Here is a 17,089-nt window from a genome sequence, read left to right as displayed (position 1 = left end):
ATAAAAACCAAATTTTTTTGTATAAACTCTGCCCAAATCTGTTTCACTTCTCTTTGCTACACTTTCACACCTGCTCATGTATGAAAGATAAACAGACTAGACTAAACTGAGATTTGAGATAAAGAATTTTCAGTTGAATTTCTACAAGTTAAATGCCTGCTAAAACAATAAAAAGAACAACAAAATTAAAAATTTTACAAATGAAAAAAGCAAAGTCCTAAGACTCTATGACTTAACAATACTCAAAATACAATCTAAAATCATTCTACACATGAAAAACCAAAAATATTTGACCCATTTGGAATAGAAAAGACAATCCTGAGATAATTGATATTACAATGAGCAGACAAATATTTTTAATAGCAATTACACACTATTCAAGAATGTAAGAGAAATTATGCTTACAATGAATAAAACAAAAGGAACTATCAGCAAGGAAGCAGCAACTATTAAAAAAGAAACCGAATAGATATATAAGTACAACATAAAATATCTGAAATTTTGTAAAAAGTGAACTCTTAACGAATAATGCAGATGACAGAAAATAAACCTAATCAATCAAGTGATAAAAATTAAATAAAAAAGAATAGATCTTCAAGAACATATGGAACTATATAAAAAGATCTAACATTGATGTAATTACAGTCCCAGAAGAAGACAAGAGTAAGAATGGGGTGGGAAATATATTTAAGAAAACAACGTTCAACATTTTTCCAATTTGGTGAAACATGTAAAGATTCATAATATTTTGCAAATATCAAGCAGAATAACTGCGAAGAAAACCATGCCTACGGCACATTAGGTGAAACTACAAATGCCAAAGATAGAAAAAATCTTGAAAGCAGACAAAAAGCACCCCAGCATATTATCTACAGAGGAAGAGTCATTTGAATTAACACTGATTTCTCATGAGAAAATCTGCAGCAAAGAAAGCAGTGAACCAATATCTTGAAAGCAAAAATGAAAAACAAACCCAACTCTGAATTCTATAACCAGCAAAATTACCTTTTAAGAATGAAGATGAAATAATGCCACTTTCTAAAAAAAGAAGAAAAAGTAAGATAATTTATTTCCAACAGACTAGTACTATTTTTCTTCCCTTTAATAAAAAAAGTACGATGATTTAAAACAAATATTATTACATTGTCTCTTGCGGGGGGTTACAATTTTAAGTGTTTGTGATATATATAATACCTTAATACGAAAGATAGAAGTTTTCTACACATAATGTGAGATGGTACAGTATTAACACTAAATACACATAAAAATTAAGAACATATATTATAATCCCTACAACCACCACTAAAAATTAATGTAAATGGGGAAGTCGAAAAAGCCTATTGTAACATTAAAACAGAATACTTATAATACCAAATTAATCAAGTAGAATATAGGAAAGAAAGAACTAAAAAATAGAAACAAGTAACAGAAAACGAAAAGCAAAAGGGAAGAACTAAATCACAGCTACATCAATAATCATATTAAATGTTAATGGACTAAGCACTCCAATTAAAAGTCAGTGACTATCAGAAAGGATTAAAAAAACATGAAAGACTTGACTATCTGTTATCTCTAATTGATTCCCTTTAAATACAAAGACAGAGATAAGTTGAAAACAAATCAATGGAAAAAGGTTTGTCATGCTTACAGCAAGCCTAAGAAGGCTGAGATGGCTATGTTAATATCAGGCAACCTATTCTTTGAGAGAAAAATATTTCCAGAGGTAATGAGTGATATTTCATAATGATAAAATGTTCAATTTATCAGGAATAAATACAATTATATAGCTTCATGTGCCTAATACTGGAACTTTAAAACATATGAAACAGAAACTGACAGTATTTCACAATCACAGTTGGAAATTTTAACATCACTCTTGTCAATTGATAGAATGCCTAGACCAAGAAACAAACAAAAAAAATCAATAGCCAGATTGCTTCAATAATAGTGTCAATTGCCTTGACCTAATTGATATTATAGAACACTGCATTCACCAAATAGAAAAAATATATGATTTTCTTGAGCATATGGCATGTTCACCAAGAGAGACCCTATGTGGAAATATAAAGGAAGTCCTAATAAATGGAAAATAAATAATATAGAGTATACTCTCTGGTGAGAAGGGATTAAAACCACACAATTCTCTGGATAACTAAAAATATTTTCTAATCAAACACTACACTTCTATATGACCCATGGGTCAAAGAAAAAAATCACAAATAAAATTGAAAATTATTTCAAACTGAATTGTAATAGTGATTCAGCACATCAAAATTTGTGGGATACAGCTTAGTCTGGGATAAATGGGAAACTACAGCTTTAAATGCTTATACTTGAGATGAAATAATGATCACTCTGTATCAGAGATAAAGGAGAACTCTTAACAGAATGAGGTGAATTTTAAGTTCCCTAATGCCATAACAGATTATGTGATGTTTTTGGGAAAATGGTTCCTACTTAAACTTAGACTTTTTATTTTTTAAGTATTTTCTGTCGGACTAAAAAAGTCCCAATATTTAGCTAACTAGACAAATTTGGATTGAGTGCACCTGTTTTTTTCTTTTTTTTTCTTACTTCTCTAACCCTCATCACTTGATTTTGGGTCCTTGATTAGTAGTACCTGAATATAGGAGGCTAAATTAATCTTTAGTCACTTTCAGTGTTCTTCTTGTTCTAGCATCTATACCAGTACTGACATAAATACATCACTTTCATAGAATTTTCTGAAGATTAAATTGTAACAGCTCTGAAGGATTGCAGTGAGCTATTCCTACAGGCATTTCTTACCAAAGCCAAATTTCATCTGAAGGAGTAACTGAAAATGTGTATCTGGTTCACAGATACCCTTCAAGTGAAGCTAAAAGTCACGTTCAGGGCTTTTATATTTTAAGGTGGTTTTCCAACCTTAGTCTTTTAAACTACTCATTTGAATGCCTGGGTTTAGGTAATTCAGAATGAGAAAGAGATTATGTATGATCCTCACATCAATGTTGATGTCTGAGAGTAGGGAGTAGGGATCCACCCTGGACCTGACCAAAGAAGCATCATTTTAGCATTACAGCCACCAGACAAACTCCTAGAGGTGAAAAAAATTAGGTTGGCATTTTTTACAAGCAAGGCATTGCAAGGCATTACATTAGCAGTCAATAAGCTGTACTTCTTTCCATTATCTTACTTGGTAAAGAAACACAGTGTATGGCATACATGTAATTCAATTTTAGTGGCCATTACTTAATAGACACATTTAATTTCTAAAAATGTCACTGGTGTTTTGGAGTTTGTGGGAAAACCTGCCCCATCTTATGTGTGTGCTAAATTTTATCACATGTAAATTATGGTGTTGAGGTATTAAGATATTATTATTCTGTGATCTATTACGGGAAGTCTTTTAAGAGATCATTGTCCTATCTGTTGGAGGGAAAGAGACAAAACTATGGGATTTTTAGGGCTACGTATTAATCACCACCATTTTATAAAATAGTGCTAATACCATGTCTCTCTCATAATGGCAAGTTGATTGGGCATATCAGCAAAACAATTGTTGTTTAAAAATAATATTTGATTGAGGTAAAAAAAATCTAGGAAGACAATATTCTAGACAGCAGAAAACAAGATGAAGTCTGGACCCCATCACCAAAATTCAAATAAGGGTATAAAATAAATCTGCACCTCCTTCTCTGGCAATAGATTTGCCGTGGTCATATCAGAGCTTGACTAATTTTAGTATCTTTTCTCTCTCTTTTCATTTTTCCATTTTTTCCCCTGGATGTGAAGGGATTAGTAACTGTGGAAATCATTACAAGAAAAGGGGGCAACAAGTGAAGCAAAATCTCCAGGAGAGTAAATCAGAAACTGTCTTTAGAATTGATCCTTCTGAGTTGGATATTTTATTTCTTGAATGTTTATTTTCTCAAATAATATAGGTAGATAATTTTGGAAAATCTATTACTGGATACTATTTTCCTAAGAGAGCACTTATTTTTATATTGTATATTTATTTTATTATTATTTTACTTATTCTAAGAAATTAACATAAAATGCAATTTTTAATGTACTCATTTTTATTAATTAGTTTATTTATTCTAAAAATCGGATAACTGGGGTGAAGAGAGTGGAACATAGTTAACACTTCCTTTAATATTAAGCTTACTTTATACATGTTCTAAGGGTTATACATGTATTAATCATCACACACACACACACACAACCTGTAGTATTTTAAAGTAGATACTATTAGCCAACTAAATTTACAGATAAGGAATCAGGTTCAAAGAGATTTGAAAATGACTTGTCTAAGAATAGATGAATAGTAGATGGCAGAGGTGGAATTTGCTCTTGGGCAATTTAGCTCAGAGCCTGTATTCTCAACCACTATGTTATATTAACGGAATGTCCTTCTTGAATTAAGTATTGACATCATGTGAAAAGCCTGACAGTGATATCCAACTCTTGGTCTCAATAAAGCGGACTTCAAATTCCTCTGTTCAGAAGATCTCTGTTAACAAGTTGTGAGTCTTATGATGAACTCCATCTCTACATTGATTTTTGCTCCCCAAAAGAAAGGAGTGATTTGAGTAAATGATCATTAGATATTTGAGTGCATAAAATTCCATGATTCTAAAAACAATTATCAATATAACATCATCTAGATTTTCTTTTGATTATTATTTAAATATTTCACATTTCTGGCTTTGCATTCATAGACAGGAAGAGTAAACAATAATAATACATTTAGACTTTTCTTCTTGTGATGATCTCGCAAAAATTTTCTGAGAAAGGAAACAGAAAATATTAACAAAAAATGGTTGAATTATTGTGGTTAATTTATTCAATTGATCCTATATTTGCAAATAATAAAAGTTTCAATATATAAAATAATATGCTAATAGAAATAGATATATTCACAAAAAGCATTTATCACAATGACATTGAACAATATGCATTATTTTATTTATGACCAGTGTGAATTTTTAGTGATTTCACACTGACTCTTATCGTGAATGGGGAGAAAAATGTAGCAGAAGCAAATGAAGGTGAATTACAGAAGCACATATATTTAATGCCAAAGCCCATTATAAAGTTATTTCCCAAAGTAAAAATCTGTAACATTTTCACATTGTATGCAGTTTTAAATTATCTTTGTTTTAATATGAAATAGTGAATTATTTTGACATACATGTTTTGGTAAATCCAGTTGCCTTTGATATTTCAGTTTGCAAGATTTCACTAAGGAATATTTGACCTTATGCTGTTTTATGTTCCTAAATATATCTATACATATTGAATCATGGTGAACCATATAATTTGACAAGCTACAGTTTGTTTCCTTTTTTCTGTCACAAATTTCTCCAAAATCTTGTTAACCATAGAAAATCTTTGCTTTTTTATACATAAATCTCCTAGTTGCTCCTATGCTTTCGAGAAACTTCTCTTGATACATAGCATTCAAAAGCATGTGGCAAAGGACGTGATAGGCAAATGTTATTTTTATGCTATTTTTTTTAGCAGACAATTGCCTGCTAAGGGGAAAATGATCCTGATTAATAAAGAAATTTCCAAAAACATTCCAATAGTCAACTTACAGGAATTTCAATTGAAGCGATTGAAATGCTCAACATACCAAAACATGTTTTGCTTTTTTTTTTTTTCCCAGAATTGTCCTGATACTATTTGTTCTGTCATAGAGTGGGATTTACCTGCTACTTTTGCTGTTGTTATCAGTATCCAAGCATTTTCCTCCCATTTCCTCTCTGGGCAGTTCTCTGGCCCAGCTCAATTAAAGGACAAATCCATTGCAGTCTGTAGCCTAGGAATTATAATGAAGTCAGCTGTCAAACTCTTATCTCACAGCTGCCCCTCTGTGGGTAATCTGATGGCCACTTGTCAGCTGTTTCACCCAGTCAAGCACAGACAAAGGGCCTCTGATGGCCTCCTTTATTCTCATCAATCTACATTGAGGCAGATGTTGAAATCCCAACAGGAAAAGGTATAATTTGATTTAGCATTCAGAACTGCCTCCTCCTATTGATACATCAGATCTTTGTGAACTCGATATTCTTTTGTAACCATGAGGCAAATGACTTACTGTTTATTTATTTTCATCATTCTACCATTGAAAATAATGCTTTAGAATGATGTCTGGGGATACAGAATATTGCTCTGTGGAATATACCACAATACAATAAATTACTGGATCTCTCAAGGTGGAAGGAATCCAGATGACTTTGATTTTTAGAAGAGATTTCTATAATTTTCTAAATACTCTAAAGTGAGCCAAAAGAATCAAAGAGCTGTGCATTCATTCTTTTATTTTTTTTCTATCAACAAGGATGGATATTAGAAAAAAATTAGATTTTTTCCTAGAATAATTAGGCAGAAGATCAAAGTGCAAGATTTGATTGAGAGAAATGAAGATAACTGATATTAATTATACTCTTAAGTTTTTCATTCTCCAACCAAAAGATTATAGAAGTTAGCTGTTTTCTTAATGCAGCACTTTCTTTTTTCTAAGAATAACTTAAACCAATATACATCCTATTAAATGTATTCAAAACTGTCGAAAATATGATTTTGATGACAAGATTACTATCACTCTCTGACTACAGCAGTTATATTTCCTACCTTCTTGAATAAGACAAATAAACTGAAAACTATCTAGCTTCCAACAAGTTCGTCTTCTGATTACTGAAGACCTACAATTCCCATCCCTAATACCTGCCTCTAAGTAATAAATGTGTCTTGATGATATTCAAATATAAAGTTCATAAAAGTGTTTATTGAAGACATGATTATAAAAATGGTTTGGGGAGCCAGCCCACTTATCTTAATATCTGCTTGATAAAAGGGAACAGAAATATTCATGATTGCATATTTGGGGTTCTTTTACATTGAGAACTAGTGTCTTCCGCAACCCAGGTTCTGTTATTTATTAATGAAATCACTTTCACCTCAGGCATTGTTCTTTACATTAATTTTGACTCTAGCTGTCAGAATGTAAACTTTATTCTTTTTAGGTCTTTTAAAAGTCAACATAATATTAAAAATTATGAAGTAAAAAAGCAGGATATATTTTTTCCTGCATATCAAATTAATGAAAATCATTTTTCAGTAGCTTGGAGTACCAACTTTGCAGTGGTTTTGATAATTATTTAAAATGCCCACGTTTCTAAGAAGAGAGTAATATTGTAGATTGAAGTTCCATTCCAAGTATTTTAATTGCTAATATTGAAAGAAACACAGAGAGACAATATATGATTGTAAGAAGATAAGGCCAAATCTTTGGTGGCAAAACATTCAATGACATTTAATAAGAAAACTCACTTTGATGCCAGTACTAGAAAAAATGAGTTATAGAAATCATGGTGTTTTTAAGAATTTATATTTCAATATTACAGTGATGTTTCCTTATGAAAACAATTTCAATAAATGCTTTCCTATGTTTGAAGATCAAGATGGGATGTGTGTATGTGTGTGCCTATGCACCCACGTGCTTTAAGGATGACAAGAGTTTGCTGTACAAAGAGAAGATGAGGACATAATCATTCCGCCATTCCTGGTAAAATCAATATCTGCCTATCTTTTGTCGGGCCTGTGAGCACAGCCCTGAAGTTGATTTGTTCTAAGAGAAGAGTAGGCTATCATAAAGATAAGAATGAAAGCTTATACCTGCTTGGGGTTTGTGTGTGAACATGGTGGCAGGATGCACTAAGGTGGACTGGCCCTTTAATTTCTGTGTATTGTCCTAATCTTCAAACAAACAAAGGAAATCCTGAGAATCCAAGATAGCTGCTAGAAAAGAAGTTTAACAATGACTTCTTTTTGGAAGAAGCGCTTATTTTAAAAATATTCAGATAGCTCAATTTTCTTCTATATGAATGGTTTCCAAAGTTAGTTTGGGGACCACAGGAAATCACCTTTTAGGTTGTATGTGACGTCAAAACTATTGTCATAATAATACTAAAATGCTATTTGCCTTTTTTCATTCTATTTTCCCATGAGTATAAGTGGAGTTTTCCAACAATGAATGAAATGTGCATTGGAGTATAGTGTTTATAAATTCTTTTGATATTATTTCTAATATAATAAATATCAATGGATATAACCCATAAAAGCAAAAGCTCTTTGGGATGCTCAGTAATTCCAAAGAGTGTTGCGATGGACTGAATTTTGTCATGCCCCCCGCCCCAAATCCATATGTTGAAGCCCTAAGTCCTAATGTGACTATATTTGGAGATAGAATTTTTAGGAAGTAATTAAGGTTAAATGAGGTCATAAGAGTAAGGTCCTAATCTGTTGGAACTGGTGGCCTTATAAGAAGAGAAGATCTCTTTCTCTCTCTCTCTCTGTCTTTTCACAAACACAGAGGAAAGACCTCATGAGGACACAGTAAAAATGTGGCCATCTAGAAGCCAGGAAGAGAGCCCTCACCAGAACTTGACCATGCTGACTCCTTGATCTCAGACTTCCCACCTCCAGAACAGTGAGAAAATCAATTTCTGTTGTTTAGGCCACCACATTTTGTTGTCATCTGTCTGAAGCACGAGGAGATTATGACAATTTAAATGGGTCTTGAAAATTCTAAGAACCACTGATCTATATCAATAAAATGATGATACTGGAGTACCCTCTAGGCTCAAAGAAGAAAACCAAAATCCATGAGCACATGGGCTGCAAATATGATTTTGAACAAAATGGATAACACATTATGCTGAAGAATGCTTTAAAATGCTACAGTGTTTACCATAATAATGAGCTATGAGATAAATCTGTGATACCTCTCCACTTACTCCAAAATTCTTAGCTCTGCATTCAAAGCCCTATTCTTGGGGCCTCAATCTACTCAGTCAAGAGTATCTCCTACTACCCTCTTCTTTAAACCGCTTCATTAGAAAGGAAACCTCAAATTTCCTTGGATATGCATTGCTTAATCTAGTCTCTGCCACTGTGTTCGTGAAATATTCTCACGATATGTTTTGGGTGGTTTCTTTCAACTTAAATAACTTTCATCACTACCATCTTATGATGTGCATTATCACAAACTGTCTTCTGAGGAATTCAGCAGCCACAGCATTATGTATGTATGTACGATGTATGTACACATGTATGTATGGTTAGTACTACAAATCTAAAACATAGTCCTGCATTTTTAAAGAGGCTCATATAAGTACCATTTTGGGACCAAAAAAATCTGAGAAAATTAATCTTTTTCTACAATGCACTATGTATTACATACATGTTTTAAAGTACCACTCTTCATAATGTAAAACATGTTCCATCAAAAAGTATACTCATGTAATTGGGAAAAATTTTCTTAACACATGCTTTTCTCTTTTGCATCTGTATTCTCAACGTTCTCTACAGTAAAGCCTGTGCCATCCATTTACTTGTGGTGGTGAGTGTAGGGCTATGCAAAATAATTTTTTTTTTTTTTTTGAGACGGAGTCTTACTCTGTTGCCCAGGCCGGAGCGCAATGGCACAATCTCCGCTCACTGCAACCTCTGCATCCCAGGTTCAAGTAATTCTCCAGCCTCAGTCTCCTGAGTAGCTGGGATTACAGACACCTGCCACCACGCCCAGCTAATTTTTGTATTTTCAGTAGAGGTGGGGTTTCACCATGTTGGTCAGGCTGGTCTCGAACTCCTGACCTCACGTAATCCACCTGCCTTGGCCTCTCATAGTGCTGGGATTACAGACGTAAGCCACCGCACCCAGCTGTAGAATAAAATTTTTAAATGTGAAGCAAAATTATAGAGTTTAACTCTAGAATTATTTTTTAAGATCAAAAAAGATCTTTCACACTGTTATATCATCTCCTGTAAAACAGAATAAGCCCAAAAGTTTATGTTACATAATTTAGGTACTTCAATGCTTTAGTTTTCAATATATTATTGAGTTTACTTGGAGATTCAGTAAAGAAGGCCTGGCCATGGTTTACCATAATGGTAAATCTGTTATTGATGAACACATTCACTCATTTTAAACAACAGTAAGTTAAATGATGCAGAATTATGGCTTACTAAAAAAGAGATTGTCAATCACATTTTGATTGTAATGGTCAATGAATTAATAAATCTTTAATTTTAAGGGATTAATGACTTTGCCAAGGTTCTGAAGACATCAGAGAATATACAGTATGAGACTCTATTACCTGAGTCCAGGGTGCAAGCTCATTAGTGTGAATTTGCAGAGAAATAAATTTTTCAGTTTGAGACTCAGTTTGGTAACAGGTATTAGAAACTGCACTCATGAACACAATCTTCTATGTTACCAGAGAGTTTAAGAGTATAAATAACATTGTGCAGATTAATTAGAGCTTGGAGTGATTTCTTTGGTGGTCCTTTGTCCATTCCTTGATTTTGCTTATTCTTACCTGTCTTGTTTTTATACAAACAGGCCTACCCCATTTGATGAGAAAGATGACTGCTGACAGCCCCAAGCTGTGTCCTCCCATACAGTCCTCATTTTTTATGCTCTTCTGCAGTGTCATTTTGGCAATCCCCCATTAACAGACAGAATCTAATCTCCCCTTCCCCCTAACTACCCTAGCTACGGCCACCAACTGAATCTGGGCTGGCCTTAGTGACTAACTTGCAATTAAGAGAATATAAGGGAAATGACATTGTGTGACTTCCAAGGCTCTGCCAGAAAAGCCTTGCAGCTTCAGTCTGGGTCTCTTGTAACACTTCCTCTCTGGACCATCCCTCTCAGATCACTGCTTTCTGGGACTAAGCCACCTTGCTATGAGGAGCCCGGGACACATGGAGAGTCTACATGTAGGTATTCTGGTCAATGGTCCCAACTGTACTCAGCCTTCAAGTCATCCCAGCCCAGGTACCGGACATATAAATAAGTGATGACACCTCCAGATGACTCCGACTTCTACCCAGACAGCAATTCAAGTCTTCCAAGGGAATGACTCAGACATTGTGGAACAGAAAGACAGGTTATCCTGCTCTGCCCCAGTAGAATTATTAAACCACATAAGACTTGATCATAAGAAAATGGTTGCTTTTTAAAGCCACAAAGTTTGGGATGATTGGTTATGCAGTGGTAGATGATCAGAACACTAGTAAAGTACACTTACTTCCAACTGTCAAATTGCAATACCAGGGAAGAGTGATTTGCCTCATGTGTACCCAAAACACAAAGGGTAGGCTAGGGTGAGATGGTTATCTTGTGTCACATTCCCATCCTTGTGCCATGAGTGAGGCGTTATGACTGACAGACTCACCAGACCATACAGAATGAAATAAAAGTTTCCCCAAAATACCAGCAGAAAGAAAACAAGAACATAAGCTGGAGAGAAAGAATACATATTGTTTACATCCCAGATAGCAACAGGATCTGGTCACAGATAGCTTCACTCAATTAGTTCTTTTGCAATAATGAGTCAGCAGCTTAGATAAGATGCCCAACATAACTGGTCAAGCCTTGCCACAAAAACTGGCTGTTGGTTTCTTTTCATCTTCTTATAAGCATTGACAGAAGAAGCCTTATCCTTGATGCTCCCAAGAAAGCCCTGTTAGAACTTTTAAATTTTTAAAATTCTGAGAAACAACTTTAAAAACCCTTCACTTTACCTATTCATCATAGATTTTTCACTCTGTTGCCTAATGTGTATTGCAGACATCTCAGAGACACATAGGCTTATAATAGAAATTAAAAGATAATTTTCACTTAATCATGATTATTCAGGATGCATATAGAGAGACTACCAAGAAACTTGGTTGATCTGCATATTAGTATCTTTTAGTAGAGAATGTGACATTATATACAAAAAAAAGTCAGTTTTGTTGTCATTTAAAGGGTACCATGTGAATGGATCAACTAAATATTTCCATTTCAACTTAATTTATCTAGAAATAAAGTAATTCTGAAAAAATAACATAGGGTATTTTCCTCTCAGAATAATAAAGTATAGATGATGGGATAAAGTAATAGCTAACATTTATGGTGTGCTTTCTAATATGGGAACTGTCAAGAACTTCTCACTTTCCTCATTTAATCTTAACAAGAATCTTCTGCTAAAATAAGAGGCAAAACCCAAGGACTGGGTTCAAATCTCAGCTCTTGTACTTGCTTGGTCAGTGATCTTAGACAAGTTATTTAACTATTCAGTGCCTCAATTTTCTTATTTACAAAATGGAATAATGATGATGATGATGATAACCTGGACATCATTGTGTTATTGGAATATTAGATGAATTAGGTATCTAAAGGGCTTAGAGTACTGTCTGGCTCACAGTAATCTCAATAGGAACATTAGATCTTATTTTTCTCATTTTACTAATAAGGATCTGAGACTTGAAGAGGTTATGTATCAAGGTCAAAAACTCTAATATGCTAGAGTTGGAATTTAAATACAGACATTCTAATTCCAGAATTCGTGCTTATAACCTTTCTTCTACATAGCCTTTGCCAGAATAAAAACAGAGTATAAGGGAAAAATTAGAAGAGAGGTATTACTTAAGAAGCCCTCAGAAAGTTTTGTTGATGGAGTCAAAACCAAAATGTTGCCACAAGTGTGTACCACTTCACCTCTCCTAACAAGAATTTGGTCAATTAGTTAAAGCAAATATTATTCTTCTCATCTCACAGATAATGAAAATGAAATGGAAAAATTTTAAGGACTTGCTGAAGGTTACAATGTTAATGGTTGAGTCTCAACTAAACCTGAATCTTCTGATTGTGGACTCAGGACTGTAAATATGGAGAGGTCAAGATGGAGAACAGACACTGATCTTGATTTTGTGTGGGATATACTAGACTGTCCTTCAAATTATTTGCTTAACTTTTAGATTTGAAAACCCAACTAAAGAAGATTTCCTATTGAAGCAATTATCACACTAGGATCTCCTAGAGAACAGGTCAAAACATTTTTTTTCTGTAAAGGATCAGAAAGCCAATATTGTAGACTTCGAAAGCTAGGATAGTCTCTATTGCAACCACTTAACAATGGCTTTGGAGCCCCCAAACAGCCAGATACGATTTGTCAATGAATAGCCATGACTGTGTTCCAATAAAACTTCATTTACAAAAACACACAACAGGCAGGATTTGGCCTGTCGGCTGGAGTTTGCTGACTCCTGTTCTAGAAGCTGATTAATACCTTGCCATTAGTTCCTTATCAACTACCGCATATAATAAGTTTTCCTTTAATACTTGTGAGGGGACAGATTAAGGTTAAGTAAAATGTGATGGGATTAGCCTTACTGTTAATTCAATGAATATTTATTGAGCATCTACTCTGTGCCAGGCACTTTTTTAGGTGGTGGTGAAAAAAATGTTAAAAGACAGACAAGGTCCTTGCTCTGGCAGAGGTCATAATATGCACCATAAATTAATGTGTTTGATTTAAGTATTTAAATATTAATACAAAATTAAACACATAAACACATAGATAATTACAGAGCAGAAAAGAAGTGATATGAAGGAAATAAACAGAAATATGTGTTAGAGACTCGTTGGGTGGGTGGGTGAGTTTTGCAGATGGAGTATTTTAGGAACCTTAGTGATTGACATCATCTGTAAGGAGGTCACTTGTGATCTGCAACAAGAAGGCAAAGTGCCATGGGAAGGGTGTTCTCAGCAGCAGACCCCTCAGCAGAAAAGGCCTTGGTAGGCCCAGTTACAGAAAGGAAGTTTGTGTGAAAGTAAGAGGTGAAGCTGGCTGGGCTTCTGGGTCAGGTGGGGACTTGGAGAACTTTTCTGTCTAGCTAAAGGATTGTAAACACACCAATCAGCACACTGTGTCTAGCTAAAGGATTGTAAATGCACCAATCAGCACTCTGTAAAACAGACCAATCAGTACTCTGTAAAATGGACCAATCAGTGCTCTGTAAAATGGACCAATCAGCAGGATGTGGGCGGGGCCAAATAAGGGGATAAAAGCTGGTCACCTGCACCAGCTGTGGCAATCCGCTGGGGTCCACCTCCACGTGTGGAAGCTTTGTTCTTTTGCTCTTCACAGTAAAGCTTGCTGCTGCTCACCCTTTGGGTCCACACTACCTTTATGAGCTGTAACACTCACTGCCAAGGTCTGCAGCTTCACGAACCCCCTGGAAGGAAGAAACTCTGGACACATCCGAACACCCAAAGGAACAAATTCCAGACACGCTATATTTAAGAACTGTAACACTCACTGAGAGGGTCCGTGGCTTCATTCTTGAAGTCAGCAAGACCAAGAACCCACTGGAAGGAACCAACTCTGGACACAAAAGGATATCAGGAAAAGTGCAGAGTGTGGTACAAAGTGGAGGAGGAAAGGTAGGTGGGAGGCCAGCTTTGGAAGACCCTTGTTGAGACTTTGTGTGTTATTTTAAGGATATGGGAAGCCATCAAAGGATTTAAGATGGAAAATGGCATGTTCTGAATTTTGTTCTTAAAAAAGCTCACTGTGGTTGCTGTAGGAATAATAGAATAGGGAAAGGCCATGGTTAAAAGTGGGTGAGCAGCAGTAGAATTTGCAGAAGTTCCAGAAAGAGGGGGATGGGTTGGACTAGAGTGGTTACAGTGGAACAGAAACAGTAGAAAAACGTGAGATGTACGTTGAAGATACATTTCACTCTTGCTTAGCAGATGCATGGGAAGAATTCTGGCTTGAGGAAACTCAGTAAATGGTGTTTGTTTACTGAAATGAGACAGAAGAAATTTAGGGAGATTGTAGAGGCAAGATTTCAGCTTGGAAAATGAGTAAGTATGCGATATTTATAGGACATCCCAGTAGAGTTGCATATAAGCAGTTGGGCAAGTGCATCTAGAATGCAGAGAATAGGTCAGAGCTGGAAATATCGATTTAGGAGGCAGAAGCCTCTTTAGGTGGTTTTTGAGGCTATGGGGGCAGAATGGAATGTTTTAAGAGTTCATGCAGATACAGCAGGCAAGAGATGTCAGCCCACTTGGGGCAACACAACAATCGATAAACATTTTGAGAAAAGACATTTGTTAAGGAGATAGAGAAGGAACTGCCAGAGAGGTAGGAGGAATACCAAGAAAGTGTTTTCTCAGAAGACAAAGAAGCCAGTGTAGTATCATTACCCTTCCTTAGAGGTTAGCCCCTATGGCAAAGGCTGCTAAAATGCTATGCCCAGTGACTATAGTGAAATGTATACTTTAATTGCTAACTTTAGGGGTCATTGATAACCATGAAAAGAACACTGGTATGGTAAAGAAAGAAGAGGACCTGGGAATGCATGGAAGAGAGAATAGCAGGTGAGGAAATGGGTTCAGAAATTGTCCATGAATAGAGAATTAACGTTTAGGAGGGAGATGCCAGGGACCAGGTTGGTTGGTTTGTCTCATGATGGGGAATGTTGGAGCATGTTTGTATTATGATGAGAATGATCCGGTAAAGAAAGATAAATTTTAACTATGTAAATGAGCAGATCCAAAGGCGGAGACTAGATATAGAAATATTTGTATGGCATTTATATAGCATAATCTCCATTTAGAAATCTGTGTACAGCTTTTTTTAAATGCCATTTTGAGGTTTGTTTTGAAATTTGGGATGAGTGAATCGTAAGAAAGAAAAAGTTTTTGCACAATATTTATAAGTAAATGGATTTCAGGTTCAAACCACAAATAGACTGAAATCAAAAAGAATAATAACTATACTTGCTTGAATGAGAAAATGAAAATAATTTACTATCATGGTGCATACTGCAGCATATAAATACTGACAAGTAGTTTTTTAAAGTACTATAAAATCAGCTTGTTTCCTAAAAAGCTAGATACCATCTTACTCCTCAAACACAAATTGTGTTTATACTTTTAATTTATTTTTCATATTGTGGCAGACATAAACACCTGTCGCATCTATATTTGAATTAGGACAAATTAGAGAGAAATATTCAGAGCTATTTAATGGTCCTAAGGAGGTAGACTGTATGCCAATATAAATTACAATTATTATGCTGATGATCAATATTTATGTTGCCTCTGCCAGTTGTCTGCGCACTTTCTGTGGCGTTCTAAATGAGGGGGCTTATTTATGGGACTAGCTATCTGCAGCTGGCCATCAGGTGAATCACAATCGTAATATCATGACACTAATGCAGGCTGAGCCATGATTGGTTTCCACCTGAGTGATGATATAGTTGTGGATGGCCCCGTTTCAGCCAAAGTGGAAGAAAGTCATTATTTTTATTTAACAGTTATAGTATGTTGTTGTCACCTTTTTATGTGAAAGCTTTGTTTTCCAGGTGAACTGAGGAAGAAGATCATTGAGACATTGACAGGTAACGTTTTTGTTGTTATTGTTGTCGTTCTAATGAACTAGATAAGATGCTGTTTGAGATTTTTGTACGTTTTTTGTTCGTTTAAAAATCTATTTGTCTTGCTTGTTATCAAATCAGGCCAGATACATGTTTTTTAAATTGCTCATGTTTGACCAATTTGAGATTCTCAAATCTCAAGGATTTGAGAGAGAGGAAGATCTGGAGCCCAACATGGCATCACCCTGTAGTGTGAAGATGGCACAGCAGACGAGGGTGTAAAGAGGAAATAAAGGACTTGCATTGAGCCCAAATTGTTGAAATCAGGCCTTAGAGTCTCAGGCCTAACAAGTCACGAACATATTTACTTGTAGAAGTAAGAAATTAGGAAGATGATGGGGAAATCATCAGAACATGATTTCTTTTAGGTTCTCCCTTGCACTTTACTTATTTTTGAAAACCTATCTCTATGCATCATTGCGAGTAACTGAAAGGATTTTTTATCCCAAGCATATAGATGCGATGTTGTGGAACAGCACGTACAATTTGTGATCAGAACACATAGATTTGAAAATCAGCAGCAACTTGATTAGATTATGTGTTAGATATGATCGCTCCGTTTCTTCGTGATGAATAACTTCAGTTTCTTCATAATGAAGATGGGTAGCATCATAACGCTTACTTTATAACAGCTCAGGTTGCAGCTTCACACACCTTGGTTTTAAACTCCAGCCCTGGCACCGACATGCTGCCTGAACTTGGAAAAGTCACTTGACATCTCTGAACCTGAGCTTGTTCAACAGAAAAAGAGAACTCATATCACCTTGCTCAAGGACATGTGATTGATTTCGCGAGGGGATTAAACAGGGTAATAGAT

This window comes from Pan troglodytes, chromosome 5 (assembly GCF_028858775.2).
Source record: "Pan troglodytes isolate AG18354 chromosome 5, NHGRI_mPanTro3-v2.0_pri, whole genome shotgun sequence".
Taxonomy (NCBI): Eukaryota; Metazoa; Chordata; class Mammalia; order Primates; family Hominidae; genus Pan; species Pan troglodytes.
Note: the sequence above shows the minus strand (reverse complement) of the source record.